The sequence below is a fragment of the Plectropomus leopardus genome, chromosome 13, assembly GCF_008729295.1.
Source record: "Plectropomus leopardus isolate mb chromosome 13, YSFRI_Pleo_2.0, whole genome shotgun sequence".
Lineage (NCBI taxonomy): Eukaryota > Metazoa > Chordata > Actinopteri > Perciformes > Serranidae > Plectropomus > Plectropomus leopardus.
In genome coordinates this window covers 11,219,846-11,241,175 of record NC_056475.1, presented here as the reverse complement: position 1 = coordinate 11,241,175, position 21,330 = coordinate 11,219,846, and the positions used below count along the sequence as shown (strand labels likewise).

Here is a 21,330-nt window from a genome sequence, read left to right as displayed (position 1 = left end):
TATCAACAATCAACAATGCTGTGGGTTAGGAACAAAAAACACTTGCTTATTGTAACCCAGGTTACCAGGCCTTATTAACAGTCCAGTTCACCAGTTGATTAATTAGACCAATAAATTAATAAATTCATATTTTTTCCTGTGACAGATAAGTTACAGTCTTGCATAAAATGAATAAATAGGATTTATGGTTAAAAATCATAAATATGTTAATAAATAGATTAAAAAGATCAACACACACAAGTTCATTTATTTGTTTTTAAAATAGTATTTTATTTCATTTTAAGTGTGGTGAATGTGCCTTTCTGAAAGTGTAAAAGATTCGGGTGACATGAGGAGTTCGCGTGATAGTGTAACCAATCAGACGCCACCAGGGCGTACGTGCCTGCGTGCTTCCGTTTTTTCTCTCTCTCTCTGTCGGATCGTCTCCGAGGCAGCGGTGTGTGCTAACTTCCTGCTGCGGACTATGCCGATTTTTGTCTGAGAGGGCCAGATATTTTAAGTTTAAGTCACTTTTATTGTCAGAGCAGAGAGTGGAGCCTTCCCTTTTTGCCGTGGGTAGATGAGCGGACCGTGTGTTTCACAACAGAAGCGGAGGAGAGAGTGAGTTGTGTTGATTAGCATTAGGCGCTAGCTCCAGTCGTTAGCCGCATCCATTGCTAAATTGTAGAGGTTACACGTTACTGAACTCCCATGTCCCTGTCTCTTAAAAAGCGGGATCCTGGACTGATGAGAGCCGTGTATTGTGCCCTGTGCCTGGAGTGTGTGTGTGTGTACATGAACTGTGAGCCTCTGGTGAGTAACTTTTACTGAAGTTAGTCTGATAAATTGAGTGAAATGTGCTGCTTCTGCTAATGTTAATATGGATCAATGAGGCATTATTTCCATGAATGTGGTGGTTAAAAAAATGTTTTATATTACAGTGTTTTGTTTACATTTGCCCTCATTCTGTGTTTTTTTAAGTGAGTGGCAGTAGGGAAAAAAAGATAAAAGAGGGAAAGAAATGTTCAGCTGTTTTGCTCCATGTTAATACTGAGAAATGTATTTAGTTCATTGAATTTACAGTAAAAAGTGGTTAAAGTAATTATTAAGAAGCTGTGTTACAAAGTATATGCACAAAATTGTGTGTTTATATGTATTTATTTAAATTTAAAAGTATATTTTGTTTATGGGAACAACACAGTAACCCTGTTTTTGGCCTTTATAGGCCGGGTCTTTTTCTTTCCGTTCCCTTGTATGGATTCCTGTGTTGATCTGCAAGACATCTTCTTCTACTGGGGATTGTATCTGTCTGGGGATTGTCTGTAAAGGTAGAACGGGACCTCAGTAGTTGTGGCGAGCCATCCCAAAAAACAGAGACTGGAATTTACACAGGGACTGTGATTTATTTAAGAAAAAAGGGCTGATTTATTGAGGACTGTGGTTGATACTTCATGTCTGGAGAGCTGAAAAGCTAAAATCGTTTTTTTTATTATTTATTTTTTTCTACAACTTCATTTCTTGTTCAATACAATACAACACACTTAAAAACTTACCTTTGATCTGTGTGAGGTTCTTTACTCGGTCACTCATTGTATTTTGCTAATACACCCTTTCTCCTGTAGCGACCTAAACTTCTGACTACTGGTCCACAAGGTGATTGATGCACTGATGAAATAAATATCTGTATCTCCCAGTCTTTTACCATTAGCAGTTAGAGCTGAGGCAGGTTACATTATGGTTAGGAAAAGACAACGTTTTAGCTCAAAACACACATCGTTGGTGGCACAAAAGTCCATGAAACAATAAGAGGGACGGCCTACTGAACAACATCTGTGATTGGTACCTAAATGCAGCTAAGAAACACTTTGAAGGGCTAGTAAAAATACTCATGATTGGTTGTTCATATCCTGCTGGGAAATGCTACTAAAGGTTAGTAGAAGCATCAAAAAGTAATGGCTAAATCAATGCTGAAAAACTGAACAGGAACTGTGTATTTTTAGAGAAATGGGACTTTGCAGCGATGGTAGTTTTTGGAATAACACACTTTGAGAAAAAATGGGCTTTTGGTCCAGGAGGACATTTTTCAAACTAATGGGGCTTCATAATTTTGGGCTGTCCTTAAAATGGCTTGGCATCTGCATTCGTGTCTTTGTCTTCTACTGTTGGTGGGTGTAGTTTGTAGTGGCATACTTTTGGAGCCTACACGGCATGTGTAGGCTCCAAAAGTAATATGGCTGTAGCTCTCGATGTCTCACATAATTACCCGAAAAGTTATGTGTACATTCATCTGACATCTAAGCTTATATCTATCTTATATATATTTGTGTGTGAGTGTGTGTGTGTATACTCAACACTACACTGTATTGTGGTTGGTGTGTGTTGTACCTAAGATGTCCAAATATGGAACAAATTGCACTTTCAAAACTACATGGTAGCAGTGTGATCCAGAAGATGCCCTAGACTTCAGTATAACAATTGCATCACACCATGTCAACTTTCACATTGCACCATGCTGATAGTAATTGCTCTAAAATCTTCAAAGCCTACTACTTACTACTATCCTGTCCTATCACTCTGTCTATAGCCTGCTTCTTATTTATTTTTCTTTTTTATTTATTCTTGATTTAGCTCCACTTTTTAAATATATGTTCAGCTGCTTTGTGCATGTCCAAATATGGAATAAATTGCACTTTCGAAACTACTTTGATGTCAGAAATAAGAATCTTCTCTGCAGACATTTCTCCTCACACCCGATGATATTCATGGCCTTAAACTTCATGCCATTTTAAATATTATTTTTTGGCTGCAACGGATTACGTCAATTTATATCAAGTACTTAGTGCTTTATCAGTGCCAATATTGATAGTGTGTGGCCCTGTAGGCATTTTAACAGCATCCATCTTCATATTTGTTGTGCATAGGTTTGTGTGGTGCCAGTTTTCTACTTCCTCAGGCTGCTTTCTTTGTGCAGCCTACAATTATGCATACCGTTTTCTGATCAAAAAGCCCTTCCCAGAGCACATTGCGAAGAATTTTTTTCATGGCTTCCCACTGATTTCATACACATATGTTATTGTTCTAATTTTTACTTTGTGTTCAGTCTGAATGGAACCTCAGTAAAGCCAGCCTTCCTATCTCACTGGCTCAAATGCAAGCCCTAAGCACCACTTATTAACCCACCTGTTCTTGATTTACATTCCTACATCTCTAATTCAGAATTCCCAAAAAACAAATTAATAAAATGAAAAAGGAGAAATAGCTTTGGTGCAGATCCCTGGTTAGATCATGTTATGGGGAAAAAATACCTTTTTTTCATGCAGTGAGTAAAAAAAAGCGGTAATATATAATTAGTCTTCTTATGTTCTACAGAGACAAAATAATAGCAGAGCTATGTGGGAGGGCAGACAGATAAGTTTAGATTCAGGCCTCGAGGCGGGCCTTGAGCGGCTTAAAGGCTGCTTTGTCCCAAAGTGTGCCACATTATGAGTACAATCAAACTCCCACTTCATTGTAGTACAACATGCACTGACTGTGTGTGTGTGTTTTTTGGAATTTATCAAATGTAAACCCATTAATTGATCATTTTATCATTTTATGTTTTACAACCTTCTTTACCTAAATAACTGAATAGGTCAATTTTTGCCTCTTCCAAAACATATATGACTCACCCCCAAAACAACACGCAAGAGTTATCTGTATTGTAGGTATTGAATCATCTTCACTTTTTTTTGTAACAGTTGTAAACTACAACAACTACTATCATATTATACTGCAGTTGACACAAATAGCCTATGTTACATCTTGGATTTTAAGCATGGTTTACTTGTGTTTAGGGCATAGTGTAGTATTCTTTCAGGTTTGTGTTCATGTGTTTGTGTTGAGTTCCTGTTTTATTCTGAAATGTGTTCTCATTGTGTTTAGTGTTACTTTTAGTTTTACTTCCTGAGTTTTCCCGCCTTTGATGATTACCTCATGTGTTTCACCTGTGTCTTGTTTCACTCACCTGTGTGTAGTTAGTAATTAGCCCTTGTGTATATAAGGCCCAGTGTTTCAGAGACCAGCTTTTCACTGTCGCCTTAGTTTGTTCATGCTCTCCAGCCTTTTGCTTGTGTTTAATTCCCTGTATTTTGTGTGATTTCCCTGAATGGATTTTTCTGCATCAGCTGACTGCCTTCACACATAACCACATGCATCACGGTAGCAGTGTGATCCAGAAAATGCCCTTGACTACCGTTTTTATCACACCTTGTCTCCTTTCACATTGCACCAGTAATACTGCCATTTTGCATGTAGTCCTGTTGCAGTTACTTTATGCTACATCTGTTGTTAATGTGCTGTTTGCACAAGTTCCTGGTACCACTTCAGACATACCTAGGCACCATAAAATCCTCAGAGCATACACACTTACTACTATCCTGCCCTGTTTCTTATCTATTTTTTTTCTTTTTTTATTTATTCTTGTTTTAGGTCTACTTTTTAAATATACTGTATGTGTTCAGCTGCTTTGTGCATCAACAGGACAACTTTTTTACATGAATCTGTTGGCTGTGATCTCCAGTGATTTCACACTCCTCCTCCAGAGCTAATATTATATTCGTCCTACAACTGGGGCCTTCTGGCTGAAAAACCTGCCGTTGAAGTCAGAAAGATAACATTGTCCATGTTAATTAATTAAAGATATAACTTTACTCCCTGGCGTTCTTCCTGTTCTCCTGCTGCCAGAAGCAGCTTCCCACTCTCACTGTCAGAAATTATATATAATTTTGGCAATAAGACCAGAGTAAAGGGAGGATAAATGAGTTAATGGTGGAAAGTCTTTCCAAAACTTAGAGATGTTATGAAAGTATCTCAAAAAGTGCCTTAAAAGTTGACCTTCATCTGTTTCAGAAGAAGATGGAGTCTCTTGGGAGGGGATGAAAGCACATGGGAGCATTTTTCCCGTCACTAAGTCACTGAAATTCTTTGTAGATTGTCACTAAAAGTTTAAAGCAGCAGCAAATTAAAGCAAAGTAATCAATACTTAATAAACCAGAATTTACTAAAATTATAGCTGGCTTCCTTTTAAGCATAACAGATGAGAGTTAATGCTTTTCTTTGGGGCAAACATAACATTTCTCTTTAACATCTTTGTAAATTGTTGTAAACAGCGCAAAAACATGTTTGGCAGCTTCCTGAAAAAGTCCAATTACCTCAAAGGATTTCATCCACTGATCTCAGGGTATATCAGCCTGACAAACCATCCTGCTCTTAATTTACCCAAAATGCTGAGCCAATCCAAACAGCACTGCCTTTAACTAATGACTGGACTATAAGTTAATGAGCAGGAAAGGAAATTGAATTAGAGTCGGCGTCTGGAAGCTCTTCAGTTGCTAAATCATTAAGCCAGTGCGATATCTTTACTGCCATAAAAACAAGAATTAAGGCAGGTTTTTACAGCAGTGCCTTGTTCTAAACATATTTGTGGGGCGTTGGCCAGCTGACATTTACTGCCCCTTGTTTAGGATGTTGTCTATACTTGGAACAGTCACTCAGAGGTAAACACAAATAAGTAGAACAATCCTACTTGACTGTTTTAATTTCCCTGACTTAACAAAAATGTACATGCTAAAAATACGATATCAACCAATTCAGGTTCAGGTATAAGATCATGGATACTCTTGACTGTGACTTCCAAAGTATTGTAGCCGTTGCAAAGTAGGGAACCCCCAACAAGGAGTCTAGATGTGGTTGGTCTTGAGCATTGGTTCTCAAACTTATTTCTCTAATGAACCCCCTTTGAAATAATTTTTCAGCCAAGTACCCCCTGACCAGCACACAACATTTTTGGTAGAAAAAAAAGAGGTACAAGGCAGCATTGTGCCATTAGCGTCTGATTTATTAAACAACATTGTAACTGAATAACACTTTCAGATTTGGGGGTTGCAACTCGTGGACATAAATCCCATTAAAACACATAATCTTCTGCATTCACCCGATAGTTTGTGGGTTCTGGTTTCGCCTTCTTTGTCACTTGTCTCTCTGTGTTTTCAGCACCATTGCTGCTTTTAGGAGTTATGCATGACTGTTATTTTTTAATTTTTTTTTTTTTAAATCTCATGTACCCCCTGAATATAAAGTTTACAACCCCTTTGAGAATCATCTGAATGTGATGAGGAGTTGACTTGATGAGCGCGACATGGGCACAGGATAGGTGAATGGGATGGAGGAAGGCAAGACCATTATGCCTGAAATAACTGCTGACTGCAGCGAGAGAAGAACATCCTTAAAGTTTGACAACATGATTGGCTAATACAGATCAAAGTTAAATTTGATTGGTTTAACGGGAGAAGTGAAAACCTATAATCAATTAACCAGACAGCCTCATTTGGAATTCGTAAAATATGGCGCAAGATCGTGACACTATAAACACCATTCACATCTGCATGGAACTCTACTGGATGTAGTCAGGTGAGAATGCAACCAGTTGCGGTGTTATAATATTTCAGTTGGCAGTCGGACAGCGCCTGCCGTGTCATTTTAGAACGCAGCTGGACAGAACCTGTCAGGTCCACATGAAAATGCGTCAGGACGGCACCTAGTCGAAACGCTGCAAATAATGAGGCAAAAAATGTCTGGCAAACTGCAGGGCTCCAGTTATCCTACATATGTGTGTGTGCCATTTGACCAAAATATATCACATAGACATATTTAAAATGGCATCTCACAGTAATCTAGTCTGATGAAGAATGGTTGTGCTAAAAACGTCACTTCACTTTGGTGCATTAAATAAGTGATAACTGGAGCCCTGCAGTGTGCCAGACATTTTTGCCTCTTTACTTTTCACTTATGTTTGGCCCAGCACCTGCTCCAAGTTGGGATTGTGTGTGCGTGCATACTTTTGCTTCTGTAACACTGCAAGTAAAGATAAGTAGGGTGAGGAGCAGTGAATGGGTCTATCAAACCCTTGACATTCATGTAGGAGTCTGATGTTTGCTTCCCGTTGAATGTGATGTTTTTTTTCAACCTCTTACCATGTGTCTCTTTCCCCTAATCCTAACCATTTGTGCCAGTATGTGTCTGTTTATATAAAAAGCAGATGCAGTAAGATATGTAGAGCATACAATGTAGATGCAGAAGTCCACTGCAAATCAGCAATATGTAACAATTTGGGTCAAAAATGTGTTGGATTGGAAGGAGTGGGGAAAGAGAGACAGAACTGTGTATGAATGAATAAAGAAAGTCTGCCTAATGAAACTAATGCTAAGCTTCAAAATCAAATCAGTCATGATATTTGTACAATACTGTAAATTTAGCCTGGTTCCAGGCCTTTGAATTGTTGCCACTGATGTCTGGTTTTGTGCTTATATTGGCATATTATTTCTCTAGTGAAAAAAAAACAGCTGAGGAGGTTGGAGCTTTGGCAACTGAATTAAGAGTGTGGACTTTATGTTCCTGTGCCAGAGCCACAAAAATGTTGCCTGAAAAGTAGGACTGCCCCAAATTACCAATGTTGTTTTTCTACTGACAACAGACTTGGAAACTTTAATGACTGTCAGACTGATTGACAGGTCTTTTATTGCACTGATTCATAGTTGACAACAACTAAATAAACTGAAGATTATTCAGTGCTGTTTATTGATGCTGACAAGGATTTATTCACATCATTTTGTCAAAGAAGTCTAAATCTTAATTCCTGCAGCCCTCTATTAATTTCCATTCATAAGGTGCTTGATTTAGCGTAACCACTGTGGTTATACAGTAGTAAGATGAGGTATTTTGCCAGCTGTAAAGTTATGAATGTTCTAAGTTAGTGCCCTGAGCCCTGAAGCCTTTCCCTGCTGCTGCACAGAGCACTGTTCACTTGTTTAATCAAAGTTTATTAATATGGAGCGTGTCGTGTGTCCAAATCACACCAAATTTGACACTGTGCAACCTTGGGTCCCCAGCAATACACACACACCAAGTTTGAAGTAAATACGAAGATCATTTCATGAGATATGAAAGGACACACAAAAAGAAAGACAGAGACTCATTTGTTTATTGTTAGGAGAAGATAGAGATTTGGGCTATTTTGGACTATACCAGTGTTTTTCCACCACCGTTTTCATTATTTCCCCAAAGGCATGCTGCTTTTTTTGATAGTAAATGGGCTAAAATATGCAAAACCACTCGTATGGTCCTTGAAACAGTGTAATCACATTCAAATCTACCAGAGCAGTAACAGCGAAATAGTAATGGAAGCAAAATTACAGGAATAAAACAAAAAACAAAAAGAAGAGATGGAGTATGTACACAAATTTGGATACCACCTGCCTCGTGATAACTTTTTGTACATTTGGTAAAATGTGCTGTCAACTTACATTTAAAGAGGGAATGGTTTCCCAGTGTGTATACATTGTAGCAATCCTATTATTTTTTCTTTCCTGCTGTTCTTGCTATTTCTCTGTGTAGCAGCTTCTTAAGGGAGGCCTGTTTATTAAGCACAGAAGTGTTCTTGGGCTTTCGGAGAGAGATAAGCAGATGCAAGTGCATTCAGCAGCACAAGGTGGATTTAGTGTCCTGTGCAGAAGGCGGTCATTCACAGGCAGCTGCAATTAGAATGATAGTGCCTGGCCATATGCTGTTTTACGTCCCATCCATTCCTCTGTGCAGCCCCGCTCGTCTGCAGGGATTGGTAACACCTTTGGAGAGAGCTGAAGTGCTAACACTACTCCCCGTCTCGCTGCCTGACGCTTCTCAAGGATGTTTCCCTCTCTGCTCTCTAAAAATATGGCCAGGAGCCACAAGTGATGTCTGGAAATGAATAATAAAGCGTGTAAGGACTCCACAGAGGGTGAGAGCGGACACGTGCTTGAGCTGAATTTGGATTTCTTGACAGGCTACGACCCGAGCATTTGCATAACCCCCTGCAGGTTCTTTTCTCAGCTGGCAGAAGCAGCTCAGAGATTTTCTTGCTTGAATATTTTCTTTCTTCTTTCCTCTCCTTTTCTATCAGTCTGTCATCTGCTTCATTATTTCTTTTTGTTTCCTGCTCTCTCTTTTTGCTCTCTCGTATCCTCTGCTACAGGCGACTTGACACTGGTAAACTGGGTTACTTGAATTTGCTCAACTAAGCAAATGGTTGACTTCACGGGCAATGACAAACATCTCCTTTAATTCCAACCAATTCACCAGGGCTCTAATGGTACTTGTGTTCACTCTATCAGGCACAAGGAGCCCACGAGATTGGAGAAAATGGTGGTAGCCATTCCCAGTTTTATAACATTCATTTAAAGGTTGGAAATACAATTATCTACAGCACTTTCTTAAATGGAAACCTAACCTATCACTGGAATCTGCATATACTTAGTTACTTTATGGGAATCGAACAACAAGTGATAGTTGAAGGTAATTTAAATTCTAAAACATAGAGATGTGTGGGTTGTTAATGCATATAAAACTGCTTAATTGTGACCTTAAATTTAGGTTTTGACGTCAGGTAACAGGATGTCTTATGTTAATGTTTATTTGACCTAGAATTTGACAACAGAGGACATTTATATTATGGAGATTCTAAGTTGTGCTGTTACGTAACCAAAATCCAGCCTTTTCCAAATGTTTCATGCCAGTGCATCTTGAAAGATAACAATATTTAGTCTTACAGTATGGAGAACAAAACTCAAGTCCTGCAAAACATCATAATGTTAACGTCAACATATTGTGAAATGCTAACGTCGTGACACATTTAGAATACTGTCAACACAATTTTGATTCCAACCAAAATTTACCATCTGTCCAACATAAGAGTCTGTCTTTCTGATATCATATTGATGTCTAGTGCCAGCTGGGTAAACTCTTCACCTATACGTAAAACTTACATCAGCAGCGTGAAAATGCTTATCTCTGAATTTTGTTAGTAGACATTCTTAGATATGTAGGAAATCAATGCAACATGAAAAATGAAAATGAATCCCTGTGTTTTGACACTCCTGTCATATTTTTTTTTCTTGATTTGACTTTGGAAACAATTATGCTTCAAGCATTTGAATTGCAGTTCCCATATTTTGACAAATTGATGGCACGTCCAGTTGGCTTTCCGTAGTTGGCTTGGCTTGTTTCAAATGTAGCCGAGCAGACAACAATTACTTTAATACTGAAGAACGCTTCCAAATGTGAATATTCTAAGTTCAGACGTATGCCTTTTGGTGTTGGTGACAGTTTTTCATTTTCGTAACATTTCCTCTTGCGGTCCCTCTAATCCTCGTGTTTGCAATTTGCAACCCATAGGAGTCCTTTTCACTTTCAAGGGGGTGTTCTGTAGTGCCAGGTAAATGTAATACGCCTTTTTAAGTATTTTTCGGCTTTCTGTCACTGGGAGGAAGTGTGAACTTGTCTCATGGCTGAACTCATGCTGTCTTGCAATAGTAAACTGTGCAAAGTCAAGATCGAGGTCCATTATCTGTGATATATTCACTTTATGTGCTTCACCACCCCTGTAGCTGTCGGGCTTGTGAGAAGAGCAATTTCGAGTATTTAAAGTAAACAGATATGGTTTGTTTAAGCAAATATTTACCATCAGTGGCTGCCAGGCACTGTGTGACATTACAATCACGCAATGTTTATTGCCTTCTATCATGAAAATGTGATTCCTCTCAGTGCTTGTTTATTTATTTCATTCTTTTTTTTTTTGCTTTCTCTCACCTTTTTGCATTTCTCCTTTTCTTCTTCACCCTTTCTCTGCTCTATAGAATGATGGATGTGGCTTTTTCTAATCTCCCCTGTCCCTCATCCACTGGGAGACCCTCTCTCAACTTTGTCTGCTTTGTTCCCTGTCGTTTCCCCTCGTTTTCTCTATCCTTTCCATGTCTGGGTTTTGTTCCCCCGTTCTGTCTCTCCTTCACCAACTCCTCTCGCTTCTGCTTGATGATGGATGTCGCTTCATCAGCTTTCGCTTTCTGAGGGACTCTCAGGCCTGTGATGCCAGAGGACCCAGAGGACAGTGGGCCAAGCCAAACCTTCCCAACGAGGTGTTCATTAAACTCATCATGGGAAACTAATGAGGATGAATTTGGAGCCCGGATGTGCTTTGTATCAAGGGAGTGCTGGGCTACTCTCAAAGTGTCTGTTCATCTGTTACAACCAGAGAACTGAAACTGGCTTTTGTTTTTTTTTTTTTGTTTTGTTTTTCTCTTCAGGGTCTTTAGCTTCAGTCCTGTTCTCTCACATTTTTTTCCATTTAAATTGATATTAAAAAAATATATATATATGTATATAATGTCAGACTGCAAGGATATAGCTGATGCAAAAATAGTATAGTAAGCGAGTAATGTAAGTTTGAATAAAAATATAAGCAATCACAGTCTTAGCTCACCTTAAGTGAAGAAAAAATGTGGTCAGTTTTGTTTTCAGTATACTGCTCCTCTGAAATGGGGCTATCAACAGTCTATACTGCAGTTTACAGTGCTGCTGAAGTGAGAATGTTAAAGCTTGGTCGAGTTTGCTACAATTGTTCCAGAATGAAACTTGTCTCTTCACAAATTATTCAGATAAATAAGGATTTTTTTATTTCTGAAATAGTAAATGAAGCAAAATTTTCTTTTTTTAACAAAATTTCTGACCTGAAGCCACAAAAAATGATTTTTCCAATAAATATAACTCAGAAGAATAGTTTTGATTATAGCAAATCTGTAAGTAGGATGTTTCACTTCTCTCCTTGTCATCACCATATTTCTTTTCCTAAACCTAACCCTAAAAAAAACTTTACTTGCCTAAACCTAACCTACGTAACTTAACATTTTTTGGTAACTTGTGCATAATTTAAAATATGTAACTTTACATTCAGTACATAATGTGATGACACTCAACCCTGTTCCTTCCACTTGGTCAAGTCATTTACAAACTGCCCGCAGATGCTGAGCTTTGTTTGCACTAAGAGTCATTAATAGTAAGTTTGAGGTAGTCAATTTTTAGTGATTCTGATTTTCTGATTCTGATTCTAGTTTTGTGTTGCAACATACAGTAAGGAAAAAATACTCTTACCTCAGTTTAGCTTCACTGTATGTTCTGTCTGAGCACACCTTGCCACATTCATGGCCCCTCATTCTCAGGCCCTCTCTACCTTAACCACAACTAACCTTCTGTGTGCACAGGGCTGTGAGAGTGGCTCTGCAAGTCGGTGGCATTATATTATATGCATGAGCAATATATGCAATTTAAATATTCAGTCAGGAAGACTTCCTTTGCTGCACAGACATGTACTGTGAATAACCTTTTCTATAAAACAGCATGGGTACATCAAAGCAAGTTATAATTGAAATTAAAATAGCTGGTGCAGGTTGTTATGTCTCTGTTTCGGCAGGCAAATTTACACTTACAACTCTATAAATGTACACAAAACATGTAAAATGCAACAGAAGCATGAAGATGATTTCAAAGCCTCTCTGGCTTTTTATCTCCAGTTTAAAAGTGCTTTCCTTCATTACTTTGTGTAATTTGGATTCACAATGGTCCAGGGACTATCAACCCGTCTGTGTCATTTAATTATGGGTGTATGAAATGAGAGTTTTTCCTCCCGTACTCCTTTAATGTTTCCTGGAATTGATAAGAGAGAGGAAGCTCATCACATTACATTGCAGCGCTGTGATCCTCCTTTGTTGCGGCTCACTCGCGCTAATGGGCCTCATCAGCGTCGCAGGCAGATACTCGACTATTAGCCAAGAAGAGACAGAAGTCGTAATGGGAAACAAAGAGAAGGAAGTCAGGGGAAGAGGTAGAGGAAGGTGGGAGGTAGTGAGGACAGGAGAAGGGGGCAAAGAAAATGACAGAGAGATGTTAAAAATGTCACAGAGGCAGATTTATTTAATAACAGAGGTTACAATTATCCAGATAACCCACAACTAGCTCATTTACATTGATTTTTTTATTCTTCTTTTTATTTCTACTTTGTATCACTGGTAAAATAATGACTTTTGCACATTTTATATGTATCATACCAACATTACTAAATAGACTAAATGTATGAGCGGACTTTGTCATTGGTAGGTGGAGAGAATGGTAGATGGCATGAGACAGAAGCAAGAATGCTGCCAAGCTACAGACAGCCATTCGAAACCAACCAACAACAAAACTGGTTGTGCTTTAGCGAATCTTTGCGCAACAAGCTGTTGTGTTTTACTGAGACATCACTGCTTTTCCTATTGGGATTTTGGCCTGAAAACAGCTTTTTACTATAAGTTTTGTTTGTGCTGAAACCTAGCAACACATTATCAACAGTGTTATTGAAACAGAAAGACTCACAAGAAGATCAGCTACACTATAATTTACACATGTAACGTATATGTAGTTTGCAGAGGTGTTCAATGCTAACATTTTGTCTGGCAGCTGGGTTGGAATCTACTTGTATTCTTGAAATACTGCATTGGCAGTCACAAAAGAAGCTATGTGTTTCATGTTTCAGCAGTTCTAACAATCTCTCCCAGGTAGCCAAAATGACCATGTCCCATAATAGCTTACGCCAAAAAGAATTGCCAAAGTCTTGCCAGAATTGGTATGACTCTACTCTTACTTCAAATGAGAGCAATAATGCTTTCTGCAGCTGACAAATAACATTTTGTACATTTACATTTAAAACCTCCAGAGTTTTGAAGTGGGGTTTAAAGGCAAGACAAACTTTGACATGGAAAAATATCATTTACTTTCTGTTTTGCTACCAACTTCAATATTGGTTAAAGGCTATGAACTTCCATTACCATAATTATTCTTTTACCTTTACAAAGCTGTCATTTCAGTACAAATGGAGTCAACCTGCCAATAGGGGTTTCAGATCAGAAAATGCTTCATGGTCCAGGGGCAATTATAGATTTTGTAATCTGGAGTTTGATTTGGATGGTTTAATGGAGTGGACCATGTATACTGCTCAAAGCTGACACTGGCCCAGAGTTGGTCTGACCAATTCAACTTGGAGTTAATTCTGAGCCCACACAATATGTTTGCACCCCTGCCAATGGCAGACATTTGAGGCAAAGCAAGGTTACATTTGGTCATAAAGTGCCAGAACTTATTTGACCATGCAAATGCTCAGTCATGATCTGCCACAGTAGCTCTGGCTTCATGTTTTTTTGCAATAAATTATAGGTAAATGATGGCTTTTAGCAAGAGCACTCATAACTATGATGGCTTACTTGGTAAACTGAGAACACAACTTGCAGAATCTTAAATTTAGTCAATTTCAGTTGCCAATATTGAAATGAATCATCCGAAAAAAGGAACTCAAGGGTTCTAACTTTAAAGCATGAAAAAAGGTAATCAGTAAATGATCGAAATTTGAATCATCACAAACACATAAAGGCAATGAATCATTAGGGATTGAAATTTTGCATAACTTATTAAGCTAAAAACTTTTCATGTCAGTGTTATGTTTAGGTACATAGCAAACAAGTTCATGGCACAGAATACTGCCAAAATGACCTTGTTCACTGATTGGTTGGTAAGAAAAAACAGTAAAATAAATAAATTATAGCTTAAAACATCAAAATGAGGTCTGAGATTAATGGCCAAAATTAAAATTCTACAAAAGTACAAAAGTCACTTGCTCACACACGTAGCAGTGCTTGTGCAAGTAGAATAGCACAAACACACATATACGCATTGCACGTCGCCATTACTTTTTCACATAGTAGAATGAATAAGCCATTTGTGGTCATTCGTGAGAGATTGCAATCAGGAGCAATTTGCCCTCCTTCAAAAAATCAACACAGGTGATTGTTCTTCCAATTCTGAGACAAACTGACCCAAACACTCGTACATTGTATACGACGAGTCAGCCTCTGCAGTGCTGGGTGCAAATGCATAACTCTAGCCCTGGTTAAGTGAATTCCAGAAGGGCTGTTGAATGTTTGCTGTTGTTTTTGTTTGTTTGTTTGTTTGTTTGTTTGTCTGTTTTCTTAAAGATAAAACTGTATATTTTACAGTGGTCTTTTGTTGTGAGCAGTCCAAGACACACCTGTGGAGTAATCATTGGCTTGATTTGCTATACCTGTCAAGGGGAAAGTATAGTATGGATTAGTTAAGGAGAAGTACTCACTAACTTTAATTCAACTCGTAAAAACTCTTGCATATACGTATTGCTCTTACATCTGTGTTAAGTTTATATATACAGTATGTGCGAGCTAGTGATGGGTGAACATGAACAGACAAGTAGGCATAAGTCGGCCTGTTGAACGTCAGAGTGCTCATGAATACATGACTTTTCCCACTTGATCACGCACTGTTATTATAGGGCACTGCTCATGCTGCCTGCTATGGTGAGTGAACAAGAAGCCATTGAATTGAGACCTGCACCAGCTAAGGCCAATGGTGCATTCACACGCACCACAGATGGTCATTCTTCCAACTTCTGTCTGTTCAAGAGCTTTGAATTGTAATGTGGTAAAACCGTAGGATGCTACAAAGATCAGAATCAGAATCAGGATCTGGTTTTATTGCCAAGTACATTTATTTATAGAAGGAATTTGAATTGTTGTTTTGGTGCAAAACAGGACATAGACATAAGACTAAGACAAAGGACTAAGACATAAGATACAAATATAGAACCAATTTAAAAATCTAAAATGAAAAAAAAATAGAATATAAAGAACACAAAATCTATGTACAAAAAGGTGCAATGGAGGGATTGTACAGTTGTGCAGAAGTGCAAATATCTACAGTCCAAAAGAAATAAATTAGACTATAGTGCATAGTAAACAGAGAAAGTCGAGTCCAGTGTGTGTTATTATAACGTGATGACATCAATCCATCCATCTGTTGATCCTTTTTTATTCTGCGATCAAGGGCGTAGACCTGAAGGTTTTTCCTCAAGTCCAGAGGCCTATTGATGTTGAAATGGTGTCATCCATAATGCATTTCTCCCTAAAGGAGGCCTGTCTAGCAGAGTGAGAAGTTGAAGTTTGTACTTTCACAAACAAACATGCACACAGAAATCTCTGTTATTCAGATCCATTATGGATTTGGGGACCAGTCTCTGAACACAGTGTGGCTGTGATTTATCTATATGAGATGCTACTACAACAAGAGTACAAACTCTTCTGCTGATTTTCAAGTAGGCACACTGAGCGGACACACACAGGCTCACACACACACCCTGCCTGCACCTCTACAAGCTGACAAATACATTTGAGAGAAGATAATCATGCAGCCACACATGCACAAACATTTGCTCTCAGAAGGCGTTTTCTGCTGTGAGGTGGCCCTTCTTGTTCAGGGCTCAGCTACATCAGTCAGGTCAACAGGTGAGGTCGAAAAACAAATGTAGACGATGCTCCTAAATCTCAAGTAGCTGATTTCAACAACGACACAACATGAGACTCTGTAATGTCTTTCCTGGCTCCAACTTCCTTTTTATTTGTTGGTTATGCATGTTTTATAGTTTTAAACTGAAAAAATAATTTTGGATTGTTTTTTTCCCTACAGTTCTCCTGAAGTATCAAGTGAAAATTTGTCTTTGAATGAGTGGAGAGAAACAAGTCAGCATATATATTTTTTAAGATTAACAATCGCTAGTTTTCATAGCTCATAAATTTTGGGGTATCCAAAAATTTCCAAGGTGTGCTCATCCAGCTGCTGATATCATCTAAAAAGATACTTACAAACATGTGCTTTTTGGGATGCAAGCTAGTTGTAAGTATGCTGTATTTTGAAACATTTATACGTTTAATGATGGTATTCTATATAATGACAGTTTCAAACACAAACATATAAAAATGCCTTTTATCAGTTAATGTAGGCTACAAAACATACGTACTGTACATGTGTTTAGCATTGCTGGTATTAAAGTCAAAAGCTAGTTTATATTTAGCCAGATTGTTATAGTGTACATAGGAGGGCGCCCCAGGCAGCGATGAGGCTGGTTAGGTGACATTTAAACATGAGTCAAATGTATTTGAATTCATATTTTTTTATTTTTATTAATTTATTTTCTTTATTATTAAATGGGGTTTAGGAGAGTGGAGCACCTGAAAAAGTAAAGCCTATCAGTGCAAACAGACTTTGTTGGGAAACAATAAAAGAAAATAAAGAATTAAAAAAAATCGCATGCATTTTCAGAAAGTATTTTGGATGATTTGATAATTTTGTTTGGACTCTGCTTTCCTTAACGGCATTCAATAGAAATATTTTTTCTAGGATCATAGAGTGTAAGTACTATACACAATTTATATTGTGTTTGGATGAACTGGTCTTATAAAGTCCCTGTTTATAGTGCTTAGAAATTTTAATTTGTACTTCTACACATAGTGGCTTTAAATTTGGATTAATTCAGTCTTGGAGTGAGTGCTCTATACACTGTGCTGCACTGAGTATAGAAAGTTAATAAGAAATACGTTTCATGCCACTGAGTCTTCTGCTTTAGGTTGCTCTGTATATATCCTCAAAACCAAGTCAACCACTCAAGAAAAAAGCCTGGTTGTAACTTTCAAGTTATTTTATATCACTAAGCTGGCCCCAGGGGGGCACTGAAGACATTTATTGAGGACAGAGAAAACTGCTTAACGTCTGGAGGCGTGCAGGCGATAGAACTGCCATATGTTCTCGTGTGCTGCAAGCAGACGTTTTAAAATTCAGAGCGGTGGAAAAAAAAGAAGGCTGCTGTAAAACTAAGTGGAAGCAAATTAGCACAAATTAACAACAGGACATTGATTTTTAGCTCTTAAAGGTTAATGTGGTCTGTGACTCTTCTGTCTGAGAGACTGTCCTGGGAGAGAAAGAGGCAGAGAGAAAGAGAGAGAGAGAGAAAGAGAGAGAGAGAGATCTGATGTGGGAGATGGAAATAAAGAGAGAGCAAGCATGAGAAAGGAGAGAGACAAATAATATTCTCTTTTACTTTCTGAAATAAGAAAATGTCTGAAAAATCTAGAGCCTGAGTGCGATAAAAGTTACTAAAACCAAAGGCTGAAATAATTAGAAGAAATGTATTCATTTAAATTCATTGATTAAAACAAATTGAAGATGGCTGAAAAGCAATCAAGAATTGATATTAAACCCAAGGAGAGAGGCAGAATGGAGAGAGAATTGCTGGGAGGGGGAGGAGTTGTTTTGTCATTACCCTGTATGTAATTATAAGAATTTAATTTAATATCTTATTAAAATGTTTTCCTTTTGTTTCACAAGGATCAGCTTCATGCCAATGATGATCATCTGGGCACAAAGACATTTTTAATAATCCAAATTAATTATAAATCGAGCCTTTTAATATAACCTTTTTTTGATTGCATTTTGTGTGGTTCACTGCAAATGTCCAGACCAAGAGAATATATTCTCACTTTCACCTCACCAAATACTACCCTTGCATGTGGCCGTATACATCAAAATATGACACACCATTTACCCCTCTAGCATCAGTTTTGGATGCTTAGGCATGGCATGTCAGTTTTGCTTGTTGTCATGTGTCCTTTCAAAATATATTTTGTTTTTTCACAGGAAATGTTTAGTTTCTACTCATTTAATGCAGACAGTTTATTTCCATACTAAACTTACAGCATAGGTAAAACACTGTAAGTTTACTTCCTTAGATGTAGGCAACAACAGCACATGGTTAGGTTTAAGAAAAACCTTTAACAAACATCAATTCCCCCAAAGCACTAGACCATTTCAGGTTAAACATCACCAGCTTGAGACAAACCATGGCTGAATCATGTGGCTAAACACTGAACATGACACTGAAGATGTTTTTAAATAGCAGAAGTTTCAGGTAAAACATTGAAAAGCATCAGTGGACATCAAGTATATGGGGGAAACTAACAATTGCAATGTTTTTATTTATTTATTTTGTATTTATTTATTCATTTTCTGAAGTACAACAGTAAGTTACTGGGCCAAATTGGTGGCAAGGCTCACTGTGCTACACCACATCCAGGGCTATGTGTGGTAGACCTTAAAACAGGGGTTTATCAATTTCTAAGGATACTTTTAGAGATCAACAGTGAGTGGACTGTAGAAGTGAAGCAACTGAGGGGGCAGAAGACAGTCAGCAGGGGAAAAAGGCCAAACAGGATTAATGTGATCATAGGTGTCTAATTCAAGGGTCATCTCCTCAGCTTTTGTTTAAACGGTGATGCAAGTAAGGGAACCCACTGGGTGTGCACACACACACACACACACACACACACACTTGACCAATGGACGCTCAGGACAGTCCTTATCAGTCGCCCTGCACATGGTTTGTACACACATACACACATCTGGCAGCTTCACAATTTTACACAGGTGCAGATTAAAAAAAAAAATAAAAAATTGAAAAACACACACTGGGAGACACACCCCCACACACACATACACACAGCTGCATAAATGTGTGTATATATAAAAATACAAGTACATACACAATTGCAAAAATATGATCACACACACACTAACCTGTACATCTACACATGTGCACATATACAGAAGTCCATATGTGTATTTGAATGTGTGTGTTGTTTGTGCCTGGATTCTTACCAAGTAAAATACTGTCATTTATATTCATACCCTCTGCCTGAGGAGAAAGAGAGCAGCACACTTTGTATCTGACACTAATGCACATAAGACATAGAGCCATTTTATAAATAAGGATTCATCTTTCAGGCTTTTGGTTTCCCTCCTTCTTTTCTATAGTTTTCCCATGAGTTTTATCTTGCAATGCCATTTTATTAGAATATTAAGATTTAATGTTTATGTTTTCTTATATTTGCATGTTGGTTGCATGCTTGCCATTGTATGCCATGCCAAGTTTACATCTTATTTATTTACTTCTTATTTATTTATTTTTTTCAATGAAATAGACAGGGACCAAGTTTTCACAGTTTACCTTGACGCCACACACAGGTGATATAATAATATGAAGTTAGACGAAGCAATTATTTTTCTTACCTGTCATATGAATTTTGTTAGATTTACTGTTGTACAGAAAAATACACTTGATTCATATAACACTGTGTGATAAAGCCCAGCAGATGTACCACCAAAAACCAATCGAGTGAGACACATTGTAAAGTGCAGTGTAGTGGCCCTGAGGAGGCTGTGAAACACTCATTTGTTTACAGTACTTCTACTTTAGAATTAATGGGAAAGTGCAGTGGTGTAAGAAGCATTAAGATCCTTTACTTACAAGTTAAATTAAGCAAGTGGAAATTTAGTGTTTTTTATCCTGTGCCATGTTTCTTAATTGTGATTATGCTGTAGTACCAGGTGGAAAAAAAAATTTTTACATTGTGACATAATGAGCCTACCCTCTGGCTCCATGTCATTTTCAAAACCAGTCTTTGAGCCTGGACTCAGGTCTGATATTTCTTCCACTGCCCTGTAGCACTTAGTATGCTATGGTTACACTTTTTATAGTAGTCTTCAATGTGTTCAAGTCCTGCTCACCCACCCAAGTGTTTGCCAATGTGTGATGTTTACCGACACGCCGATATCCTATTGAATCTCCTTTCTTTTTTTCAGTAATGTTGTGGATGGGAAATTTTGTTTTAAAAAGCGGGCGGATGGTAGCGTAGACATATGCGATTAAAATGCGATTAATTTCGATTAATTAATTACAAAGCCTCTGATTAATTAGATTAATTTTTTTTAATCGAGTCCTGACCCTACTGTTTTTGTTTGCTTGTTTTTATTAAAGTCACTCACTTCCATATTATTACATAAATATGCAAGTATCATCTGCAAATAAAAAAATAAAAATAATACATTTCCACCACAGCGACCATAAGTACACAACTTCCCAGTAGAAACAATCCAGTGGCACACATTACAAAATACAGTCTAATGGTCTGTGGAGGCTGTCTTTGATTATTGTCTTGATGTTTTTTACAGGTGCATGAGATAGTGTTATATTTATGCAGGCATGGCATATGTGACACCTTTAAAAAAGATTCTCTTGCATGTCTCACTCAGTATGAGGGAGACATGCAAGAGGAGAGGAGATCAAGTCTCAGCAGAGCGGAGACATATTTACTGATGTGATCTGTGTGGCAGCTCTGTGATGAAGAGATCAGCCTCAGAGGACTGTGATCCTCTCGAGCAGGTGACCTTTCCACCTGACAGACAGTGAAGAACGGGGAGAGACAGAAACACATGAGGACGGTGGAGCTCTAAGCGACACTGACATTTGTACACTGCAGTATGTTGACCTGCTGGGATGTGATCATCCACCCAAATATTTGTGGAAAGATTTTTGAGTTGCAGTGTCACGATTTCTGCAGAGTTGTAATTTTATCCAGAGTTTCTTTGTCCACCTTCAGCCCTTATTTATTGAGCTTTATTTCACTAAGATATGTACATATTCTTTGTTCTCCAGCTTGGCATGTTCCACTCAAACTGACTGCTACAAGTAAACAAGAGTAGGAGTCTACACAGCCATGCCAG

General features: G+C 38.0%; 1 long non-coding RNA gene across 1 annotated transcript; it reads left to right on the top strand.

Annotated features, from left to right (window-relative positions):
* The first annotated feature begins 424 nt into the window (after positions 1–424).
* LOC121953026 lies at positions 425–860 on the top strand. Its single transcript, XR_006106475.1, has 2 exons — positions 425–600; positions 712–860. It is a non-coding gene; the product is annotated as an uncharacterized LOC121953026 (long non-coding RNA).
* Positions 861–21,330: the final 20,470 nt, after the last annotated feature.